We start from the raw sequence: 26,070 nt of genomic DNA, 5'->3' as shown, positions 1-26,070 counted from the left end.
CTGCAATCAGAAGTCAGAAATTCTTTGGGGAAATTCGTGTATACAGGTGAATAGAAAAAAATATATATTTGAATATCGCTCAATTTTTTTCCCACTCTACCTTTATTTACTAGGAATATTATTTGTGCTAGGTTAGTATTATTTATCTGGAAAATGTACTCTTGAGCGGAATTGATTGGAGACAATTCTAATCTTGAATGCAAAAGCTGATTTTAGATTTTGCATGCCGTTCTCCTAAGTGCTAATGAATTGCAATGAATTAATCGCGCAGCGGTTTTAATTGATATATTCTATATTCTGAGGTTTATGTTTAATATCTTCTAAAAATGTTCTCAGTGTTAGTGCTCGATTGACCTAATACGGCAGTTTTGTCATCGAATCACGGCTTACAGACTTCAAAATGAGCTTTATTAATGTTCTCTTTACTGCGTTATATTTTCAAATATTTAGTGACATCTAAAATGTGTTTTATATATTTATTCCAATATTTTGTTGTTGTTGTTTTTGTTGAGAGTTAACAGTGACAGTTAAAAAAAAAAAAAAAAAAAAAAACTTAACCCTTTCAGTGCTGAAGAGGCCTCCAATGCTTTACACCAGCACTAAAAGCATTACATTTAATTTAGACCAAAACTATTACATCGGGGCAGCTTTGTTTCATTTTATTAGATACAGATGGGTTTGTTTTTTTTGCTATCGGCACATTCACAAAAATTCTGAGCATGCAGGATGCAATGTATAAGCTGGTAATGTTTGTATTTTTTAATTAGAAGTCACGGCAGAGGAGGGCTGAAGAGAGACGGCTTCACGTCGCTGATATCATTGGAGGAGGTGGTGGTATGACAAAGGGGTTGGTTGTTATCTTTGGTTATCTAGCTGTATGAGTGTTGTCAATTCTTCATAAAGCTAGATAACCGAAAGTAAAAATAACCCCATTACACGCCTGATAGTGATGATGATGTGAGAAAGAACGGAGGGTAACAAAGAAGAGAAAGAATTCTGGAAAGTACTGAAAAAGAAGAAGAAGAAAAAAAAAAAAAAGTAACTTTGCTACTGGAATTTAATCTGGAGGTAGGATTTTTATCATCCCTCTACTGTGCCGTGTAATTAATTCTCTTGATACCTGCTATATGCTATGGACTATTTTTTGAGCCTGAGCTTTGACTTGGTTGAATTAAACAAATGAAAAGGCAATTTACCAAGAGAGACTTGTAAAAATGTGGAGTTGACACTGACGGAGATTACAATGTATACATTAACTTCTTGGCGTCCTGAACAAGCTCTTGGCTGTGATAACATCCTTGTGCTGCCAGCGTAACCCTATGATCAAACTTTATTCTTTTGTCCAATTTTTTTAAATATTATAATTGGTTACATCTTCAATGCCTATTGTACAGAACACAAGATCGCCCCCATACCCTTCTCAGGACTGGTTACTATCATTATTTTAAGCGGCCAGTATTTTTCCAAGTTTGAGGATATGTGTAAAATATGATGATACTGCAAAAGGAGAAGAAAAATACAAATAACACATTGATTGGTAGAAATGATTGTTGGCTGCTGCATAAAGTGCCATTTTTCAGAATGACTGAAACCCTTAGAACTTGGCTATAAAAATGCTCACAGTTTCTTAACACTACAAATATTGAAAGTAACAGAAAAACAGTAAGGGGTGCGATACCGTTTAATAGATCACGCGGTTACAACTTTTTGATCCTGCCAAAGGGGGGGAAAAAAATCACGGTTGACCATTTTTAGTTTGTATTTTATATCATCAAAAATACAGATAGTAATGGATTCGATCTGCATTTCATAAACTGCAGTTAGCCAGCAAAGGCACCACGTTTAACAATCTGTATACATACAGTATTGTGTTTAACAGATATCTTGGGCAGTGTTTGAAACCTGGCCCGATTAGAGGCAGACGTGAGGGAGGGTTCTCTCCTTTTTGATTTAGCCTGAGGCATAGTGGGGCTGTTTTCCACACGAGTGGATGTGTAAGAAAACTTTTTATTTCATGCTGTGGTAACGACATTTGACCAGAGGTCAGTGCCTGCTGAGAAGGATTGAGTTTTAATCCCACCCCTAAGCACGAGGATTAGGCAGCTAGTAAATGACATTAAATAATAAAGGGTTAGCTGCATAGAACCTAAACAAGCCACCGAGTCATTTAAATCCGCGCGTTACTGGGCCCCCTCGTAGAGAATGGGGTGCAATCGTAATCTACCAGAGCTCTTACCAGGGACAATTGTAGTTTGTGGTGTAACGTAAATGATCACATTGCAGCATTGTAACTTATTATATTGATACACAATGAAAGAGTATGGTAGGCAATTTAATAGCTTCAGAAGGTTTGAGAACCCTTGGCGCTTATATCAGGGGTTTTCAAAACTTTTAAGAACTGCAGAACTCTATAAAAAAATGTATTGTGAGTCAATGGAGCCCTAGCCCATGTGAAACTAACAGCTTTCTGTAATATATGTTACATATGTTATACAGTATATATATATATATATATATATATATATATATATATATATATATATATATATATATTATAAATGTTATATATATATATATATATGTATATATTTATTTATTTATATATATATATATATATCATGACAGTATAAGGTTGTATAACCTTTTTAAATTATGAAGTTTAAAAATAGTTCAAAAAGAAATATTGGGCCTTGGAAGAGTAACATGCCATTCCCAAATGTTTCTTTGGGAACCCTTGAAAATGTGCAATACAAGTTGAAAACTAATGTCTTATGTACTAAGATGGCGTCTCACACACAGGACTCTTGGAAGTACAGTAATATGGCCGTGTGTGGCTCTCTGCGCCCCCTGACTGTGAGATTCACCATCAGCAAGAACCATCAGAGGAAGGTTCTTCTAACATTATTACATTTGTGAAAAATGTAATGTATTTGATCATAGATGGTCATGGACTCCTCATAAATTACGGATGCATGGAACTGTCATTGGGAAGACATGTTTAGGGTACCGTGACTAAACCCTGAGCCAATCGGAGTGCTTCATTTCTAAATGTTTCATACATGAAACCCATCCAGTAGTAATATTTGTGATCTTTGTCGAATGGACATTCTGATTGGTTACACATTATGAAAGTCACTGCAATTCCACCAAAGGATCCTGCAGATCCGAAATCTGCTACACTATTTAATCCATCATTCTGACATACATCGTGTTACTTCTCACCACAAACAGAGGCTACAAGGGCAAATGTAATTACCGAGTAGATATATCTTATATCATTTTATTTGGGAGGAACCATCTACCACCCCCTTCCTCATCCCCTACCGAGGAACGAGCTACTATTGGGAACTGGCTGAATGGAAGTGTGACGTTTCACGGTTTGATGCCCTGGGTGCAGAATCCCGAAGACCGAACGCATATAACAAAGTAACTACGTAATCCACCATGCTGTACAAAATACTTCTTTTTAGCCCTATTTTTTTCTTATTATATCCCATTATATTTTTTGCCCTTCCCTCAAGGTTCAGTTCCCAATACTCTTAAAAAAAACAACACTTTATTTTTTGGTCGCCTTTCTAAACATCTTTTGATGCTCGGTGAACGGACTCTTGTATTCTCATCCTGGGATATCTATGTGCAGTTTTTGAAGGATAGAATAAATGGCTGCTGTTTCCTTCCGAGATGATAATGGTTTTGCTCCTAAGGATAATACGAAGACTGAGGGGACATTTTTCAAAAAGGTGCTCTATATTTGTAAGAGTATTTTATATTATTGTGTCTTAATCAATGACTTTTGAACGGTAGCCTACGTATTATTAAAGATCTATATTTTCTGCCCTTATATTATTTCCTGTAGCGAGAAGCGGGTGACATCCAAAGCCCCCCACCTCTCCCCCGTCTCCCCACCTGTATTATCTTATCTTCCAGTCAATATTTCTCTTTTACACTCTGACTTTTGGGCCTAAATTTTAAAATATATATATATATATATATATATATATATTTCTAACACACATTAAAAGTGGGTAGAAAAAATGTTACTAGGGTCAGCTATCTCCAGGTCAGTAACACGATCATGATCCAGTCCTGACATTGTAGTCTCATTTTTTCCTATTAGGAACTTAGGTGTCATACAAAGAGGCCTAAGGACAGACCGGGCTGGCTCATCATCCCACTGTGACACGGACTTGTTTGGCAGAGATGCAGCTTCAATATATAACTTTAAGCAGCAATCCAGGTTTCATGTATTGTTTTTTTTTATTACAGGATTGAAGCAGGGGGTGTCCGGTTCTGAACCCCGTTAATTTCAGCCCAGGGGAGCCCCTGCTTCCAGACATACGTACCTCCGTAGGGGGCGCCGGTATCTCTGCAGCAAAGGAACTGTGTGGCTAACAAAATGGCGGCGTTTAAATGTCCCGCGTCACGTGGGCCAGTAGGAAGCTGTGACATCATATGTTACGGCTTCCTATTGGCACACGTGACTGGAACATTTAAACTCCGTAGAGATACCTGCAATCCCTACGGAGGTGAGTATCTCTGGAAACAGGGGGTCCCGGAGCTGAAATTAACACAGTTCAGCTCCGGAGACCCCCTACTTCAAACCTGTAAGAAAACAAAATAAAACCTGTATTATTGCTGTTTTAAGCGTTCTTTAATTAGCGAAATGATTACAGCTTATTTCATCTTTATTCGAAGAAGAAGATGATAAATCACCAAATCCTTTTTCCCACTGCTAGAAAATCATTACGGGTCACTTACAAGCTTAACAAAACGGTGATATTTCTTGAGCAGGTAGTGATTCTTAATTTATATATCTATGTATTTTATAATCTATATTAACAGAGCATTCCAGCCACGCCACAATATTATAATGCATTAGCAAACAAGGGTTTAATTATCAAACTCTGACAACCAGGGTTAGGTCTCAAATTGACACCAAGGATTGGTTTGTAATCGGTGTATTATTATATGTTGGTAACTAGCTCTTCTTTTCGTATCAGTGAGTGATTTGGGGATTGGTTATAGGGAACTATCACAGGGAGTTACTTGACGCACAGATTATAATGGGGTGTGTCTATTTGTGCATCTGTACGAGTTATTTATCTTCTGGTTTTGTGCACGTTAAAAAAACCCGCAACATTCCTGAGCTTTGGAAAGTCTGCGTGAAATGTCGGAAACTTGATAAACGCGCACTGATAAGATACACAGCGCTAATAAAACCCGCTTGATAAACAGACACTCTAGTTTTTACTTGCGTGAAAATTGATTGCTAATCATCAAAATATGATCTGTATGGGGTTCCTTGTGTAAGGATGAGAATCCCAGATTTATAGTATTAAATTATTCTTTTTCAATACTCCTTGTAGGCAGTTACAGCAAGAAATATTACTTTTCCGACTGTGTGAACTGCTGGTTTCTGTCATAATCGGTAAGCAATTCTTTCTGGGTTGGTGGAATGTTCTGTAAAACTGTGTGTGTCCTGAAACCCTAAGAATTTATTGATCTGATTTTCATTGCCTATTATCTTAATAAATCACATTTTTATTCTTCATTCGTGGTACGATTTTTTTGTAAATGATATTGCTTCTGGGTTTCCAGCGTTGCTGACGGGGTAATCGCTCATGAAATCTGGTCAAATGAAGTTCTGCTTTTTATCGTGCAGAAACTTTTTAGATATAAATTAAAGTTTAATATAATACGTTTATAAAGCTAGCGAGACAGTTATGAGGGTGAAACAACAATTAGTCTTATAGAAACTCATGAATGTAACCCCATGGGTTTATTAGACAGTAGATAAAACCTGAAGCTCAAGCTAGGGTCCCCAACCTCATAAATGATCAAATAAGTCATCTCTGTTATCAACGTACTGTTTCTACCCACGGTTTGTCATATTCACGGTATATTGGCAAAGCCTAGCATGGTTAGGCAACATCTTTCTCTTCGTATGTTTCATATGTATCCTCAATAGTCATGCGTCAGTTTATGCTAGTTATTCATGTAGTATATGACAAGTAATACAATGTAGCACCAGACACTATATCAGGGGTGAGAAAACTTTCTCCCCTGTGCCCCCTGCCTGCTCTCCTCCACTGCTCGCGCCCTCTAATCGGCACGCCGCGGGGTCACGTGATGTCCGGTTGCCATGGCGAGCCGGCGCCGAAGACAAGGTAAGGGAAGTTGCAGAGGCCTCACGGGATCCCCTGGCATCTAATTCAAATGCCTTGGGGAAGAGCGTGGGGCCTCTGGAACCGCCGCCCCGCAACCCTGAAAAATCTGGCGCCCCCCAGTTTGCGCACCCCTGCACTATATGATACTAGTTATATCATAGCACAGGGGTGGCCAACTCCAGGCCTCAAGGGCCACAACAGGCCAGGCATTAGGGACATCCACAAAACCTGACCTGTTGGCCTTCGACTGAGCCACTGATTGAGCCACCTGTGCTGAAGCAGGGATATCTTTAAAACTTGCCCTTCAGGACTGGAGTTGGCAACCCCTGACTTATAGCACAATAGCTATGTATGTTTTCACACAAATAACCTATCATGTTGTATTAATCTGAAATGAATGATAAATCTAAACTTGAAAATGATACTAAGCATATATTATGAAACGCACCACAAAGTGTCAGAGGATGTGTTTGTATGTGCAACTGCTTTCACTTTATGGGAACACCGAATACATCTTGTGTGTAGCAGCAGCGCTATTTAACGGACAAATGAGAAAGACCACTGATGCAGCAGAATAAAGGATTCTCAGCGGCTGAAGTTCCCCTGATTGACAAACTCGTAATACTTATTTAGGGGATAAAAGGCTAACTGTAAAAATAAAACCTATGTTTCCTAATAGACTGATCCTTTTAAATATTGGGCCTAACGCACCCCCCGCCCCCGCCGTGCCCTCCCCCCCACCCTTTGTATAAAAAGAATATGCTCTTCTGCAAGAACATGCATGTTTAACCCATTCGGTGCTGTGCGGTGCAATGTAGCCACGCAGGAAGTGGAATTACTAATGCATGTTCACCAATGTGCAGAAGGTATGTTGAATTGATGTATTTCATTTGTGAGCCGTGTTTTATTGTAATGATTCACGTGTCGGATTTTCGCCTGGCTTGCGTACCAGAATCCTTTGTGAGTGACAGACCTACACGGGAATTCGGCATTGTAATTATTTCTAGGAAGAGGATAGCATTGCATAAAGCATTTGCTTATTGGCTCTGCGATGAAAGACCAATACAAACAGGGCAGCTCAGCTCGGTCATCAATATCACAATGGTTATTTGGGGGTTTATATTTTAATTTTTTTCCCCCAATCCATATCTTTCCTTTGCTAATTCCTTTGTTTGTTTGGCAACAGAGAGAGATTTAAAAAAAAAAAAAAAAAAAAAGTGTCTAATTATAAATAGGAAATGCACACCGTGGATTATAGAAATGCGTCTGCCTCGGAAGTATCTACAAGTGATCCATAGCAACAAAGTCTGGTTTGTAACCCTGCACGCTGCAGCTTTGCGCTCACACACACACACAATGAGAGTTTCTAAAGCGGGGGGGCTCAACTCCAGTTCTCAAGCCCCCCCATCCCAACAGGTCAGGCTTTCATGATATCCCTGCTTCAGTACGGTTGGCTCAATCAGTCCCTGCTTCAGCACAAGTGGCTCAATCAGTCCCTGCTTCAGCACAGGTGGGTCAATTAGTCCCTGCATCAGCATAGGTGGCTCAATCAGAGACTGAGCCTCTGATTGAGCCACCTGTGCTGAAGCTGGGATATCCTTAAAACCCGACCTGTTGGAGGGGGGCACCACTATTCTAAAGAGTGGCTTAGCCCCCTGTAGAGCATTGTGTTGCACGCTTGGCCAGTGAAAGGGTTAAAAGGAGCAATCCGTCCTCTTAGGTTTTTTTCTTATCTTATTATTTCCAAATCTGAATTTCGCCCGATTCTGCCCGCGCCATACGCCTGCGTTCTGCTCCAAAGCCTATTGTCTGCAAAACGCATCGGCTTCCCATGTTTCCTCCTCCACGCACCCTTCCTTTTGAAATCACTCAGCCTTGTGCGCTGGATACTCTGTACACACTGTATACGGATGTAAGGAGGTTTTGCCTTCATTCTAAATACCGCGTTAGGAATCGGTCCCGATCACTGTGATTTTGGGATGCCGGCTGCAGACTTTGCTTAGTTAGGTAGAAGGTAGGTACAGGCATACCCCGCTTTAAGGACACTCACTTTAAGTACACTCGCGAGTAAGTACATATCGCCCAATAGGCAAACGGCAGCTCACGCATGCGCCTGTCAGCACGTCCTGAACAGCAAAACCGGCTCCCTACCTGTACCGAAGCTGTGCGCAAGCGGGGAGACTATAGAGCCTGTTACAAATGTGTTATTTACATCAGTTATGCACGTATATGACGATTGCAGTACAGTACATGCATCGATAAGTGGGAAAAAGGGAGTGTTTCACTTTAAGTACATTTTCGCTTTACATACATGCTCCGGTCCCATTGCGTACGTTAATGTGGGGTATGCCTGAATAGGAATTAAGCCATTACATAGGAACAAACTATTGTCTATTCAGTGGCATTTGCTGTTGCGTTTGAAGTGGAAAAGCTAACAAACATGCTAACTTAATATCATACGTTTTTGTGTCTTAGAGGGCATAGCCCATTTCACACCATCCTCAGTATAGCTGCCAGGGCCTTTCTCTAACCATTGTCTCAAGCAAGTCTTCCCCCCTTTAATTCTCAGAAGTCCTAGTCATTATCAACAACAGTGATACTGTATGCCCAAACGCACCCAGAGTTTCAGTGGCTGAGGCAGGATTCGAACCTACAAATTTGTGTACTCCACTGCCCCTTTGCGCCCAATGATTTGATCCCCTGCGTCACTTCGGAAAAGCCTGAATTTTTTTTCGCACGTTTCCTTTCCAGACAGATACGGCTGTTTAACCCCGAGGATGGAAAACCTGCCTCAGCAAAGAACATCTCACACATTCTCATTACCAGAAACGGTAACCGTTGTATTTTGTTGTTAATGGCAGAATCATACTTATTGTATGCAGAAAGTATAGCTACTTTTCCAGGGATTTCCTTCTTTAAAGTCAGTACTAATTCCACAGACCAGGGGTTCTCAACTCAAGACCCCCTCCCCCATCCCCCACCAGGTCAGGTTTTAAGGATATCCCTTTGAGCCAACTGTGCTGAAGGAGGGGCTGATTGAATGACCTGTGCTGATGCTGGGACTGCTTGAGCCCCCTGTGCTGAAGCAGGGACTGATTGAGCCACCTGTGCTGATGCAGGCATATCATGAAACCCTGACTGGTTGAGGGGTCTTGAGGACTGGAGTTGAGCACCCCCTGCCGTAGACTAAAACTGAAACGCACTAAGCTACAGTACCTTGCATATCATAGCGTGTAAAATAGATACAGTAGGGCCCCGCTTTATGGCGTTCCGCTCATACGCCGTTTCCCAATGTATACCCATATTCATTAGGTTCGGCGCTTGTTCCGTTATTCCGGCGACTTTCGGCATGCAGCGCTCAGCAGCAAGGTATCCGGCTGTCACTAAGCAACAGTCTTAGGGCCTCATGCAGAGAGCAGCGCAAAAAGTGAAAGCGGCATTAATTGGCGAATTCTGCCTTGAGAAAGGCAGAGATCGGCAAGTTTTAAAAAAAGCGCCATTTTTTTTTTTTTAACAGAAACTCGCCGCGCGGCTGGAGAGATCCTAATCTCTCCACTGTTTAAAAACGGGCGTATGCAGAGAGCAGCGAACGCCATCTAGTGGCTGTTCGCGCCAAAAAAATGGCGCGATTTTCAACTTTTTTCCTCTCCACCAAGCAGCTGGCGCTCCGCGGCCGGTGGAGGGGAAAAAAATAAAAACATTTCTTTACCACTAGTTTCAACAGCGCTCATAGCGCTGGTTGAAACTCTCCATATGCAGAAAGGATTGTAAATGCAGTTTTATGCCCTTTCTGCATATGGAGAAAAAAACTCTCCAATAAAGCTAAATTTTCTTCCCCTCTCCAATTCTAATTAGCGCTGCTCTCTGCATGAGGCCCTTTGTGCGTGCGCAACTCCTTGTCACATGCCATTTGTCCGCGAATCAGTCAGTTTACAGCTCTGCATCTCTGTTTTCAAAGGTACAGTACAGTAGGGCCCCGCTTTATGGCGATTTCCGCTTTACGGCGGCGGCCTGGAACGGAACCCGCCGTATGAGCGGGGCCCTGCTGTATATGAAAGACACTTCGCCATATTCTGTTGAGATTTTGCAATGCACTAATAACATCATATTCCACATCATCCTACTATGCCACATAGGTTTGCCGACTGGTTAGGAAAGGGTTAACATCACATAATGTACATAGGGTGTATGCAAAATAACCGCCAGTTAGCCTTCGCCTCAGTCAAGGATCAAAGTCTAAAAGGAGTAAAAAGTTTTGGGGGAAAATAATAACCGTTTCAATCAGTGACGAAATATTGAAAGTTCACATTTATCTGGGAGACAAATGGCATTGGTAATAAACAACCCTCAATGTTAACGACTATGAAACACTACAAACAAGATAAATCTATCGTCACAGTATAATCACTCAAAACAGATGGAGGAAACGAGTAGCGCTGTTATCCTATTGCCAGCAGCGTGACGGAAAGTGCAAACATAAGTATTCTTGTTTTAACAGAGATTTGCCTTGGCTCTACCCTTGCCTATACCCTATCGGATATATCCGTTAGACAACAAATTGTACCCAAACGATGCATCGTTATTCCACCCCCTTAATTAGTTTCAGCCTAAAAAGATATTGCACTTTTAAAATGTATCACACTGTTCATGAATGGATTACTGAACTGTTTTCTGCATTCTGTATCCGCCTGATATTGAGACGGCTAATATTGAAATATCCAAGGGCATGGCTAAACTATCCCGTTTGAAAAATCGGAGTCTATTTTACTTGTCCACACTGGGATTATGATAAAGCAGCAAACAGTGATGAGTTGAGTTCGGATTACGGTTCAGTTTATTGGAATTGGAACTAGTTCAAAATGCATTGCCTCATTGCTGAGCCTAGAATGGCCAAGAATTCTTATTCTGGGTACCCCAAACCATTGATTCTAGAACATCAAGCAGAACCTGCTATCCACTTGCTGTATAAATCTTCTTGGAACAGTATACTGGAGACAAGTAAGAGAGAAAGTGGAAATCATGGGATTTCGGAATATCTAAGTTAAGGCCTTAAGACAATATTATAACTTCAAGGGGACTATTACCCTAACCCCCCACAACAATTAATATGCAGAACTGTATGATGATTATGAGCCTACTGCAGCTTCCAATCCCTAAATATTAAAGGGTACTACAAAAGAAAGAGCAGAGAAAAACTGTAGGGCTCCAATAATGTCACTTTCTGGGCAAAATAATCTTTAGACGTTAGAGCTTGGTTTATAACAATCTTAACTAGCACGGACAGCTTGGTTTAGACTTTAGAAGGACCCAAGTAAGGGGCATTCCACATAGTATTACCTTTCTGGAACTTCTTCTAGTTCAGAAATGCCCTAATAATGACAAGGCTGCACTTTTTAGTGACTATGTTATATTATTTTAGTTTTCAAAGGGCTCTTCTATACTAGGTCCGCAGGGGAATATAAGGTCTTCTATAGTAGGTCCATGGGAGAAGATATTGTCTTCTATAGTAGGTCTGTGGGGGAAGATAAGGTCTTCTATAGTAGGTCTGTGGGGGAAGATAAGGTCTTCTATAGTAGGTCTGTGGGGGAAGATAAGGTCTTCTATAGTAGGTCTGTGGGGGAAGATAAGGTCTTCTATAGTAGGTCTGTGGGGGAAGATAAGGTCTTCTATAGTAGGTCTGTGAGGGAGATAAGGTCTTCTATAGTAGGTCCGTGGGGGAAGATAAGGTCTTCTATAGTGGGTCTGTGGGGGAAGATAAGGTCTTCTATAGTAGGTCCGTGCAGGAAGACCAGGTCCTCTAATATCGTAGCAACACTTAAAAACTCAAGGGACATCGTCCCTTAGAAGACAGCTCCATCTCCCATGAGACGCAATTAATCATTTGCTGTTAAACTTCTCAGACGCGACCCTTTGCCTGCTGTTCAGAGCTTTGTTCCACGGGGCTGAACCACAATAAGCTAAACAAAGATAAAAAAAATGTCTTGAGGTCCGCCACTGTCTGATTTCAACACACAGGAACCTCTCACTGCCAAGCTGCATGCAGACCTCACACCAATACTGCCTAAAAGAGCTTTGCGTGCACAGTGAGTACGCTAGGACCCGCACCAAGTTATGTTGATCCCGGAAATACGATCACCCAAGATCCTGTTAGATATTTGGTACATGTGTGCTGGTATTTATTTTCAGGAGAAGGCCTTCAGCATGTCTACAATACTCATATAATTCTGGGTAAGCAAATGAAAGGCCGTATTGTAGAATTGTATCCTATATGTGTTGTATCGTAATCACTTGCTGGTCTTCATTTTATCACTTTGAATTTTGTACTGTGTAGACTATAAGACCTCATCAATGCATCTCCACAGCTATAAATAAAAAGGCTTTATGGGGGGTTATTCATTAAACTACGATAGTGCCAATCGGGGCACTTTGGTATGGAAATCCAATTGACTTCAATGAGAGTTTCCGTGTGATGGTGCCCCGATTAGCACTATTGCAGTTTAGTGAATCACCCCCTACAAGACTAAAGTAAATCAGTTGCTTGTTCCTGCCAAGTGTCTCTTAAAAACACAAGAAAGGCGGTGCACTAATAAACAGAGATTTATAACGATGACACAAACTACATTATAGTGGATGCCATTTTTTTAAGTACTGTCCAACTTTTCATAGGAACAATATGTTGACCACATAACTTGAGATTCCTGGTTTTTGCTGATGTGCTGTGTCTTATTTGGAAATGGTTCCCACCTCCATGGCTGCCCCATAAGTTGTCCAACAAACCCCACATTCCTGCCTCCCTTTCTCTTGATTGATGGGACTTCTTTAACATACACATAACAATAAATGGAAAGTATCAATACACAAGCAGGACTTTATGAAGAAAACCTTTATCCAGACCAACGCTTGGCTTCAACACTTTAACTTGAAAGTGATTGTGCTAGGTAAGGCGAAGGAGCCACTGATAGTTATTGATCAGGAAACAGTTATCGCCATCAGGTTAAATCAATATCCCATGATTTTCCCTCCCAGGAAATATCTGTAGTTGATGAGAAATCAGAGGAGAAGAGCGAGAACTGACGTGATTAAGGTACAAGTTCCAATGACTATTATTTCCTTTCTTTGTTTAAAATGTTGTCATTCAGTTTTCAGTCCACATAACAAAACACACACAACGTCGATGTCCAATGAATGCCAACTGCCAGGCTGCACCGGGTGCGTAAATAACGCCGAAAAATAGATATTACATGCTCCAGGAAGCAAAATGAGAGTGGGTTCAGTAATACACAGCTAATGCACGTGAGCTGTATCCTATTATCCATGTGTGTTATACAAAGGTAGCTGCATGGGTGAAGTAACAAGGGTGATACAATATGGGACCCGCTTACTACAATGTAATACAACATATCATATCGCAGAATTCCCATAGAATATATTAATAGACCGTTACGCAGTATAGTGTCATATATGGCAACATTTCTATAGATCCCCTGGTGACTCCTGCACAATTTAACACACTATGAGGTTATTCATTAAACTGCGACAGTGCCGACCACATGGAAACTTCCATTGAAGTCATTATGAGTTTCCGTGCGATAGCGCCCTGATCGGCACTATCACAGTTCGATCAATAACACCATGGCAGATTTCCTACAGGCTTCCGTGCGTATGCTGGCCAAACACCACAAATAGGGATAAGATGTACATGGGGTAAAAGCGGGTCAGGGAACCTTGGCAATCAAAAAGAAAACGTCCCTCTCTTTTCATCACTTAAGCCGCAAATTTTCCTTAATGCATTGACCCCCTTTGCCAAACCCTGCATGACAGAAGCCTACGTCCCGTTAACATAGATCCCCCTGTTCCGGCTAAAGTCCAAGCCCCTCCGGCGAGCTCTTAGCTCTAATAACCCCACAATAAGAGGGTTCTCTGCTTGTTATGACACCCTGCGAAAGTGTTGGAGAGCAATCTTTTCTTTCGCCTTGTCCTCTGCAGCCAGCCGAGGGCTGAATGGAAAGGGGGTTTTTTTTGTGTGACTGTGTGTGCCTAACTAATTGAGCTGAAGGACTCCAGTCTGGAAGGGTTTGAATAGGGGCTTTTGTTGCTGTTTGCTTTTCACAGATCTGGCGGTGTCTGCGCTTAGTTCTCTTAACCACTGCGATCACCACTGCAAGAAAAGTTATAATTGCCAAAATTTGTCGATGTAAAGATGTAGAAAATGTACAGTGAGGATAACATGGCAGGGGTTTTAAAGAATGGGAGTGACACTTGTAGGGGATTTAAACCTAAACCTAACTATTGCCTGTTCCCTGCGACTTTGAGCACATCACTTTATACTGTATATTTGCTTTGTACTTAATTCTTTTTGTCTTTGACCTATTATTTCATATCTCTCTCTGCCCCGCGTTCTACTTAATATGACTGTGACCATTGTAGGAAAGGCGCTCAATTTGAATACATCGAATGCAGCGCCATATACAGTAAACAAAAATGAAAGCCAGGTAAACCATTGTAACACTCGGGCCCAGCACCGTTTGCTTAAATATGCATTTTTTCTACTTATAAATTTTTAAAAAAGCGACACTTGACAATTGTAACATTGATTACCGTGTGGTGGCACAAAATCAACAGAACTTTTTATTTGTAGACCCCCAAAACTTTCACGTCTCTAAAATCTTCCAAATTCGGTTGCACAAATATTTCTCTCCTGTGGCAGGAAAATAAACCATATAAAAAGCAGTGTATAGAGAGTAGCGTATTTTGAAGGGGAATAAAGTGACAGTACTCAAGCCCCCCCCCCCCCCGCCAACAGGTCAGGTTTTCAGTGTATCACTGCTTCTGCACAGGTGGCCCAATCAGTGGCTCAGTCGAAGACTGCACCACCTGTGCTGAAGCAGGGATATCCTGAAAACCTGACCTGTTAGGGGATCTTGAGGACTGGAGTTGAGAACCCCTTACATAAGGAATTATCAGCAAAAGCATGTTGCATCACCGCCATTTCATCAGCTTTGTGCAGAGATTATTGTTGAACACTAAACAGCACGGGCTGAAACCCGTTCCGAAACAGAGGGTCAGCCTCCTTGTGACTTTGGACAAGTCTTTTCATCTCCCTGTGCCGCGGTCACCAAAATGATTACAAGCTCTATGGGGTCAGGTACTTATTGTGCCTGCAAAACTCTATGTACAATATAAGCGCTATGAAAGATACAAAGTATTATTTTGTTACTAATGACTCCCTTGTTTAAAATGACCGTGCACTATTCTATTCAAGCACAAAACCACTGATTATATATATATATATATATATATATATATATATATATATATATATAGATTAGATTTTTGTAAGTAGGAACTGGGACATAAAAATATTATTATAAAACGAATTAGATAATTTAATAAGAAATATTATAACGGTATTGGTCTGATAGCGCCCCCCATTTATGCTGCAGTATTGCTTTACTTCAGTCTCCCAACATAACACAAGTTCTCGAGTGTAGCAAGATGAAAGTTTGGTTTATATTAATAAATCGTTTAATTAGAGTTTACCAATATATTTAAAATGTTCACTCTTTGACATGATCGATCACATACAAACATGCAGTGTCTAATTTTGAGGCTTTAAGTGGGTCCAAACAGGGACTAAATCTAAAATCTAAAAACCGGGACGTCTGCACGATTTTGAGAACATTGTCGGGACACTGAGATGTTCAATAAATATCCGGGACTGACGTATGGTCACTATATATACTATATAAACTATTTATATATACTGTATATATAAATAAAAAACGAATAGACGATACCGTTCTGTGGCTAACTAAATGCTTTTATTTGTGTGAGCTTTCGGGGTTACACTCGATGTATCTCGAAAGCTCGCACAAATAAAAGCATTTCGTTAGCCACAGAACGGTATCATCTATTCGTTTTTAATTATTAAGCTCGGCTAACAAGGTACAGATACCTCTACATCAATATATATATTTATATATATATACACCCCTTAGAAATATGTACATTATGAAACATAGCTATACATATCTATTTAGCATAACAAAGCCGTAAGAAATATCTTGTATATTTATTTATATATATATATATATATATATATATATATATATATACAGTGTTCGACAAACCTATACATTTGCTCGCCCCGGGCGAGTGGATTTAACCCCCGGGCGAGTAAATATTGGCCCAAGCAGCACACGTTTGGTACTAGGTGGCGAGTAGATTTTTTTTGTTTGGCGAGTAGATTTTTTGGTGATTTGTCAACCACTGTATATATATATAAATATATGATTGCTGTTAAATATCAAGCATACTACATCACGGAGTACATTATGCATAGTTAGCGGTGACATATTTAGTGTTTTTTAATATTTCATTACACATATAAGTGATTGTGGTGCATTATTAGCTATATTTATATTTGAATGTACAGTAACATTTCCAATCGTAGTGAATTACTGAAATATCAGCTGTTTATATTCTCATAGAAATACCTGATGGAAGACGCCTGACTGTATTAATGTGTGTGTCATACAACATGGTCATACATAACTCACACACAATACATACATAACTCACACACAATACATACATAACTCACACACAATACATACATACTGTAACTCACACACAATACATACAGTATGTAGCTAAAGTGAAAAAAGCTAGTGTATTTGGATCATCGTATCATTCAAAAATAAATATATATAAGTACTTTCTCTGGATAAAATGATTCCTCTTTGTCATAGAAAAGTGGCTTTGTTATAATGTTATAATGTCTCCTGATATCATATACTTGTTTACGTTACTTTTTGTATTAATATAACATTCCACTGCAGCCCTTATATTTATATAATGCTTTGAATTTGGGCGCACAGCTTTGAAGTGGTTCTTCACTCCCAGTCTCTCGCCCTGGGATAGCAGAACGCTGAGCAGACAATCGAAGTTAACCGCAGTTTATCTTGCATAAGTATTTTGGGGGGGGGGTAGGGATCTCACATACTGTATAGAGGGTACGCTGGTGTAGGGATTCATTGTGCTTGCACTAGTCACAATAGTGCTGTTCTCTGCCGGTACAAAGGGCTCATATTTAGACCCAGGTCCGGCCACTTCCATTTACCCACAAATGTGAGGAACAAAACCAGCGTTGAATCAAATAAAGCCAAAAAGAGAAGCCCAGTCATTTCCTGCCTGGCCATCCGGGGCACACATTGTCCGGGAAAGGATCCTTTTCTCACTTGGTGCTCTTGATTTAGTAGCTACTGTATGCAGCATCCGGACTGACGACTATGATTGCACGTCGTATCCATCTTTCGCAGGACAGGATAGGCATTGTGCAGCTGGCAGATGCATACAGACCCCGGCCTCTGTGTATATACACCAACATTTAACGTTTACGATCTCGTAAAGAGACCACTATTTCCTTCTCTGGGAAAACGGCAGTGTAAAAGCAGCACAGCGTGTTTCTTATATCAGCTATAATTGTAACGTGTCTTTAACTGAACACTGATTCCGGACGTCTTTTGCGTTGATCGGAACTAAATTTAAACACCCATACAATAATAATCAATACTGGCTCCCCCTCCCATTCACCCCCGTTTTATTTGTCTATTCTGCACCTATATATTATTTCAGAGATTCACTGGCTGGGAAAATGCAGCTCTGTCCTTTTCTATAGTTGCAAATTTAACAAGCGTATTCCTTTGGCCGCGTTGTTGTAAGATCTGCGCCCTTCCTCAGCTTGCTATACCATTGCCACAAAGCATGAACGCTTGATAAACTATGTTAAATACGTTACATTATATCCCTTTTCTCCCCTGACGGAAATGTTTTTTTTAATTTATTTTTTTAGGGCAATTCTAAATAGTGTGGGCGATATTAATTGTGGATTGGATATTAAGTTGAATTATTTGATAGAACTCACAAAATACGTGGCTTTGTGTTCTTTTAGCTACGGGACTTTCGGAAGGGAGGGAAACGCACCGCACTCCCCTTTGTCATTAAAGTGATTAAATATGATTGATATCAATCACCTGCCCATGCACTTGATTTTGACAAATATTGTAACTTTAGTTGGTGCGTCAGAACCAGTAAAAAAAAAACCAAGCATTCCACCAGCATTGCTGCAAAAGAGGCAAGTCCACTTTGGGGACACAATATCGGTACAGTATTTGCATAATGTGCTTTAAAATATGTATTTACACTGGCAGAAGTGCGATGGCACCCAGAGGTCCAAAGCACCTCTACTTTTTTATTATGGCACCCCGAGGGTGGCCAATGATTCCTTTGTTACAAACTTTCCCTTTCTATTAACCGTTTGAGTGCCCCATGCGCGTACTGTGTATGTCCTGGTGCAAGCATGCCAAGGGCTCTTTTGTTCCTCTCTCTACCGAAGAACTATTGCCTAAATCTTCCGTAAAGACAGTTCAAGGAGTTTCTGCCCCAGTGTTTAATAAACTGGTGACTGCTACATTTTTTAACGCACTTCAACCGCGGAGTGGAGATCGGATGAGTTTTTCATTACTCACAGATCTGCTAACTTCACAGTAACCATCTCACTGTAGTTTTTTTTTTATTAACAGTATCTATATAGTCTGCAAATGTTTCCATTTTAATTTTGCCATTATTAATTATAATAACAGCCTAATAATATAGTTTTAAATACATAGCAATTTGATAATACCTTCCTAAATACTACATTGATATGCATGACAATTATTACATGTCTATCACTTTACTACAATGACTCGATCCTCCCCTCTTCATCTCTTGAAAATGTGCTTTGTTCAACTTCGTTTTCCCCAGTTTTGCTACGTTTGGTTTGGTTTAGCTGAAAAATAACTAGCTGCGTCGCCAAGCCCAGGGCCCAAAATAAAGGGGTATTTTGATAGGATTTTTAAAATAAATTTCTATTGGTGATGACTACATTTTAACGTCAAACTTTCTACCAACGTTTAGTAACGGGTGTGTATTTTGATGTAAACACATATTTTTGGAGAGCCAGCCAATAGAAGTGAGAGTTTACATAATTTGGGGATCTAATCCCACTCTGTTATGAAGGATATCACGCACGTCTCATCAAAAATCCCTCTCCAATTGACCAAGTCAGAGGGAATGTCCCTTAGTTTGTTAACCAACCCAAGACTACAGGGTTATCTCTAGAAAATGATAGTCTTTGACGATCAACATGGAAAAGCAAACGTTTGGCAAATCCTGCCAAGTGTATAATCATCGTAGTCAATACTTTGTACAGAGTAGTGTGCGCTCAATCATTTGATAAGTACGTCTGAAAGGTCCCTACAATTTGCAGTAGAGAAGGAGTGCTCAACTCCAGTCCTCAAGCTCCCCCCCCCCCCCTCGAACAGGTCAGGTTTTCAGGATATCCCAGCTTCAGCACAGTCGAAGACTGAGCCTCTGATTGAGCCACCTGTGCTGAAGCAGGGACCGATAGAGCCACTTGTGCTATAGCAGGGACTGATTGAGCCGCCTGTGCTGAAGCAGGGATATCCTGAAAACCTGACCTGTTGGAGGGGGGAGGGGTAGGCTTGAGGGCTGGAGTTGAGCCCCCCTGCAGTAGAAGACCATCGCCTTGCAGATCGATGGTTAACGTCCTAACATCTTTCTCATTCTTGGATCTCCCGTCTTTGTGTCGCTGCACCCAGCTTGCAGAACAGAGCAGGAGCCTTCTCTCGATGTTCAGGCTTCCCGTGAATAGAGCATGGGTGTTACGGGTGAAAGTAGCAGATTGCCGAAGAAAGATGTGGTAATCACTTGGCACCGATTACAAACTGCCTCCCCCCCCCCCTCCCCTCTTTATCCTTAGATTGTGGGTAATTTGCATGTGAGGAAAGGCGAAATAAAAAGAGAGAGCGATACCCACACGCACACAGCAATTTACTATCACTGTATCTGCCGCGTGACAAAGAGTTAAACCATTAGAAAATTGGAGCCCTTCATCCAATAGTTAAACCTCATTTGCATGCATTTGCATAATGAATGTCATTTGCATTCTTGGAGGTTGGCTACTTCTGTGGGAGAAGTAAAGGGGGGGGGGGGGGGTTTTGTAAAAGAATGTTTTTTTTTTCCGCCCCAAAAATAGAGGACAACACTATTCCATTCTGTCCTCCCTTCCTTCCTTCCGCACGGCACAAAGGCACAAAAGACAGACGGGCATCTCCCTGAAATAAATACATTTCCCTCTTTTCTTGTTGTCCAGAATTTCAAGTTCCTGTCTCTCTCTCTCTCTCTCTCTGTCTCCTGATGTGAAGCTGTGTTGCAGCTGCGGGATGTTCCACCATCTTAAGCAAGCCGACATCCTACAAAATGGCCGACCTCCCACACAGGTACTGTGTGCAGTAGCGTATTCCGAGGCACGACCTATGCGTGCCCATGTCTGGTTGCTAGGCAGGCTGAGGTACGGAAGGGGCACACTGTGACATGGTTATCCAGCTGCACGATAGCACATTCTCTCCAGCTGAACTTGGCTCCCGTCCGATAAATCATTTGCATTTAATAGGCGCGCATATGATCAGAGCTTCGCTTCCGTTTTAATTGCCCGGCATCAATTAGCCGAGATGATTCTCTGCGTGGAGATGCAAGAATTGATTTTTTTTTTTTTTTTTTTGTTATCAAGGACTTCAAATACAAATAAGACACGATTAAAAGGCGTTGTAGGAAAATCAACATTGATTCCTAACGGGTGGCGCTTGTTTTACGATCCATATAGTATGCGTACACTATTGCTATGGCAGCGTATACGCAGGGACGTACAATATATGTAGGTAACAGCTTCAGACAGTAAGGCGAGATATAGGTGAAGTAAATTCCCTGAATCGTTTAGAACAGGGGTTCTTAAGATTTTCTACATAGTAAACCAGTTTATTCTTAATAATTCTTCGGGAGACCACCATATTTTTGCATAGCTCAGTTCATTCAAAGATTTGTATATACTTTTAAACCTATAATTAAAAAATTACTGTAGTAAACACATCACCCACAGCAGCAGCAGCAGCCTGGAGGAATAAATACAGCAAGGGAATTATAAAGTTTAAAGAGATGTTGTATTATAGTATTACAGTTCCTCTTAAAAGGATCTTGTTCAGGGTAGCTTTTTGTTATAATACTTGCATTAAAGGAGTGCCACGGTTTCCCTTTGTTTATTAAAAAAAATGCTGGATATATCCGTTGTCTGAATGTAGCATAGGTTGAACTTGATGGACGTACGTCTTTTTTCAACCTCATCTATTGTGTAACTATGTAACTATGTCTCAGAGATGTCCACCTCCAATCTTGTAAGATTTGGGGGTTCTAGACCAAAAAGAGGACATTTGATATGAATGTAGTCATTGAAATCATGGATGTTAAAATAAAAATAAATAAAAGAGACAGCGATTCCAAATGAGCGAGACTCAGAAACACGGTGACAGATGACATGTAGTTTGTACCTAATAAACAACCTAAAAGACTGCAGGACAAGAGTTACCTAAAGGGAATGTTGAAAGGTGCCGCCACTAAGATCTTTGGGGATCACTGAGGAGCGAGGGGACATCAATAAAAGAAAGAAGAATGTGCTGTTCTATTAGAACAACGAGTCACGTGAATCTGTAGAATGCTGGACACAAGCAAGAATGTATCAATACAAGAGTTTGGCCCTTATTTATTATGCTGACAAGTCGCTTTTCTCTGTTGGAAGAGACTTTAGACCCATTTATTTGAGCTCAGCTGTTCTCTTCTTCAGCGCTGGGACGACATCCTTTATTTTTATTTATTTATAAAAATGTGTTACCAGGAAGTAATACATTGGAGAGTTACGTCTCGTTTTCAAGTATGTCCTGGGCACAGAGTTATGAGGACAGATACATGGTTACATTAAATGAGCAGAGGTCAGACATTCAATTTACAGACATTTCACGGACAGTTAGAGATAATATATATTATGGGCGTAGGTAGCAGTTAAACAAGATGAAATATAACAAGAGTAACACGTAATACAGATGAAATCTTGACATTACGGTACAGTAAAGAGCTATGTACATTAATGGCGCCCTATAAATAAAGATATACATACATATTTAAACTGGTGGTGGATGTAAGAGTTGATAGGATGGATAGGTTGTTCCAGTTTTGGGGTGCACGGTAAGAGAAGGAGGAGCGGCCGGATACTTTGCTGAACTTTAGACCGTGAAGAGTGTTTTGGGGTCAGATCTCAGGTGATAAGAGCTACGTGTCGTTAAGTTCACAGCATATTGTAACAACGGCCGATAAGAGCACTATTATGAAGGCTGCTATCGGAAGGTAGGCTTGGTGATGTGACTTTAGCTGCAAGGTTATGAATGTATTTTCAAAGGAAATGTGGGAGACTGGGCAGGAGAGGTTTACAGTAATCAAGGTGGGAAGTGATTAGAGCATATAAGGGAAAACGATCAAAACTGACACAAGTCAAAGTATTTTCACCGTGTGCCTATTTGCTTCAATCTTTTAATGTACTTGCTCAATATTTTCTCCGTTGGCGCCAGGTTCTGATTCTGAGTGTGAATGGAAGGATTTGTGCTACGCACATACAGTATTATAATGGGAAACATTCAATTCTGAGTCTGTGGTGTTCCCTCCACTGTCATTTGCCCCAAATAAAATAGCATTTGACATTTGCCACTTAGTATTTTTGTGAAGCAGCTGATAATGTTTAATGCTATTCCTTATGTCAGGGTTGCTCAACTCCAATCCTGAAGACCCCCCAGCAGGTCAGGTTTTCAGGATATCCCAGCTTTAGCACAGGTGGCTCAATCAGTCCCTGCTTCAGCACAGGTGGCTCAATCAGAGGCTCAGTCTGCAAGCTTTGTTTTTTGTTTATACTTTGCTATCTTCCTTTTAGGAGAGAACCCTCTTATCACATAAGAGGTAGTGTGCACCCTGACCCGATCAACTTAACTCTGACACTCATCGATCACTGTTTAATTTCCGTGGTGTAAAAATTCAGGGTTTCCAATGATCAATTTTTAATCACTGCTAACCCCACTTCCGAATTCCTCTGCCCTGTAACCCCTTCCAAATATTATCCTACTTAGTGGGAAGGAATCTCTTGGTGGTGATTGCTGTCTGTGAGGTCAACACTACACAATATTATGATGTATAGTGATGTATATACTATATCATATATTGATGTATATAATATAAATCTATATTACACATCCAATCTAGAAATCTAATGGACACATAGTTGCCTTTTTTAGATATAATTCTGATATGTCGGCAGCTAGATGGGCGAGTAGATAGATACATACAGTAGGTAGACAGATGTAGCTACAACCTAATATATCATGTGATGTAATTAATACTAGATGTTATATATTTATAAATATACAAGCATGTATATATGCAATATATTTATGTACAGTAGAGTATCGTAGAATTAATATATACATTTAATTTATACATAAAGCATTGTTATCGTTGTACCCCTAATATATGCCCTAATTTATTTTGTGTTAATGTAAATATGTCAGCAAGTATATAACGTGTATATGTGTGTGTGTGTGTGTTAGCTGAAGATGCTGTGCATGTGGTTTTACATTGTGTTTGTGCTTGTGTTATAACGGTGGGAAAGGACAGGATGGAAAATGATTAAGTCCCCTGACAGACAGCACTTTTATTAATGAGACACAGCTGAGACAGACTTTGCCAGTGGTCTGGCCGATTCACAAACTCTTAATTGTTTAGAGTTTGTTCATTTCCCTCCCTCCCTTTTCTTTGTTCCACACAAAGATATCATTGTGCCTTCAGCTTGGTGGTAGCAGTGTTACATTGGCCAGAGATGGAGGAACCGGGAAAATAATAATAATCATCATAATAATAATAAACAAGGTGAAGAGGTTTTAAGTAGACCAGAATGAAGGCCAATTAAATAAGGCTGAATTAGTCCTGCGATCAGTAAGTATAGGCAGCCTTTCTGGCCTTCTAAGGTTTAAGTTCGTCCAAATGATCTTGTTCTTTGCCATTGTCAACTATTCATCCACACCAAGCATGTGATGGAATTCTAATTCTGCTCTTGTCCAGGATCAGTCAGCTCCTAAAGGATACTGGTCCCTTTCTAGTGTAAGGTTCTCTGAGTAGGAACCCTTTCCCCTTGTATCACATACACACATAATTTTATATATATCTATATCTATATCTATATCTATATATATATATATATATATATATATACATATATATATAAAAAACACAAAAGAATATATATATATTTGTGTATGTATATATATATATATATATATATATATATATATATATATATAAGAATGCTGGCACGCAAAGCAAATTCATGTAATATATATATATATATATATATATATATATATATATATATATATATATATATATATATATATATAAAATACCCTGCTGAATATGTTGGCGGGATATACACACACCGTAGCCTTGCACAGGGTATGGCTCCGGATCATTAAAACAGCTTCATTCTGTCAAGGATTTTATGTTGGGAGATTTAATATCCTGTATTGGGTCAGACTTTCTTATTATCAAAAGGAAGACTCTGCCTTAAAATAGTACAAATACTGGATCATTTCACTGCAAGGTAGCCTTAATATTTGAAATGCTGGGGTCGAGCCCTTCCATCTCGTGTTTGGTGATATTTGCGGGGTTTCGTTGTACGTATGTATGAATGAGCTGAAATATTAGCGGAATTGTTCAGAAGCCTTACAGAAACAGTGTTCTTTTTTACATGTAGGTTTGCTGAGTGATGAGGAGATGTAACCCTGTCATCCACGTGGCACCAGTTCAAGATCCCCTGTCTGCTCTCAAATATTAAGATTGCAAGCTCCTCAGGACAGAAAGCCATTGGGCTTGCATTATTCTATTGTATGCTAAGCAGTGGGCACCACCAGTGTTATACAGTATATACTGTAAGTACTATTGTGTAAAGAGATCCTATACTGATACAGAATGCCATAGCACCATACATTATAACTACAGCATTAGTGCAAGGTGCTATGCTGATAACTAGACAAGCTGACCTTTATTTATTAGGTATAGGTACAGTGAATTTATTACCATTATTTATCAAAAACCATAATACTGATCACTCAATGCTTAATAAACTATCTTAAACCAAAGAGTTTTGTCTCGTGTGCTATTTTTTCTTTTTGTCAAATGCCTTTGGTACCAAGTTGAGTTGGATGTGTCTTTATTTTGGCTTGGGAAGGTGGATGGTCTGGGTGGAAGGACTTCCCAGATATGGCCAAATAAGTTTCTGGTGTGGAAGCAGTTAAAACCGATTACCCCCAAACTCACCTTCAATGTCACAGCATTTTTGTATATATGTATCAGTGTCTAGTGTATGTAAATAGGGGAGTGTACCTTTATTTGTGTAACACTCCCCCATTTACATACACTAGTACCATTGACATCGGATGTTCCTCTTATGCACATTGATTTCACTTTTACTGCACTACCCTATTAACTGTCAGGACTTTTATTATTCACATAATTGGGATAAGTCTTCATAAACCTTCATAAAACTCAGGAATCTAATTTATAGACGCGATGGGATTGTCCTCTTACACACCTCAGTTCCCCCATAAACTTCCGTTATATCAGCCTGTTACTGTATAGCCGTCCCCCGAGAGACTTCAACGAAATGATTCTCTGCGAGATCAGAAACATAAAAGGATCAATAAATTGAGAACGATTCTTTTTAACAATTCAAAGACACCCTCCTCTTTGCCTGCAGCACAACGAGAACATGTTTATTTCCCCTCCTTTCTTTTAAACTTGTATGCATAGGTTTTTAGACAAGGTTTCTCTAAAACAAAAACATCAACATGAAATTCCTAAGGACTTTATTCTAAGTGGGTCCCGATAACTGGAACTTGGAGATGTAGACATG

At 40.1% G+C, this 26,070-nt stretch overlaps 2 long non-coding RNA genes across 3 annotated transcripts in view; both read left to right on the top strand.

The window, feature by feature from the left end:
- The window catches only part of LOC142498983 (uncharacterized), an 18,994-nt gene extending 13,443 nt beyond the window's left edge, over positions 1-5,551 (top strand). Inside the window, exons 4-5 of one of the 2 annotated variants that reach the window (XR_012802597.1) lie at positions 768-1,068; positions 2,800-5,551. This is a non-coding gene — a long non-coding RNA (uncharacterized LOC142498983). Of the gene's footprint in view, positions 1-767; positions 1,084-2,799 lie in introns of those variants that run through there. The other variant, XR_012802596.1, reaches the window with a different exon arrangement.
- Positions 5,552-7,934: 2,383 nt separating this feature from the next.
- LOC142498982 (uncharacterized) lies at positions 7,935-25,287 on the top strand. The gene is made up of 3 exons (XR_012802595.1): positions 7,935-8,998; positions 13,194-13,251; positions 24,913-25,287. It is a non-coding gene; the product is annotated as an uncharacterized LOC142498982 (long non-coding RNA).
- Positions 25,288-26,070: the final 783 nt, after the last annotated feature.

The sequence above is a fragment of the Ascaphus truei genome, chromosome 7 (genome assembly GCF_040206685.1).
Source record: "Ascaphus truei isolate aAscTru1 chromosome 7, aAscTru1.hap1, whole genome shotgun sequence".
NCBI classification, from domain to species: domain Eukaryota; kingdom Metazoa; phylum Chordata; class Amphibia; order Anura; family Ascaphidae; genus Ascaphus; species Ascaphus truei.
This window is presented reverse-complemented; position numbering and strand designations above follow the sequence as displayed.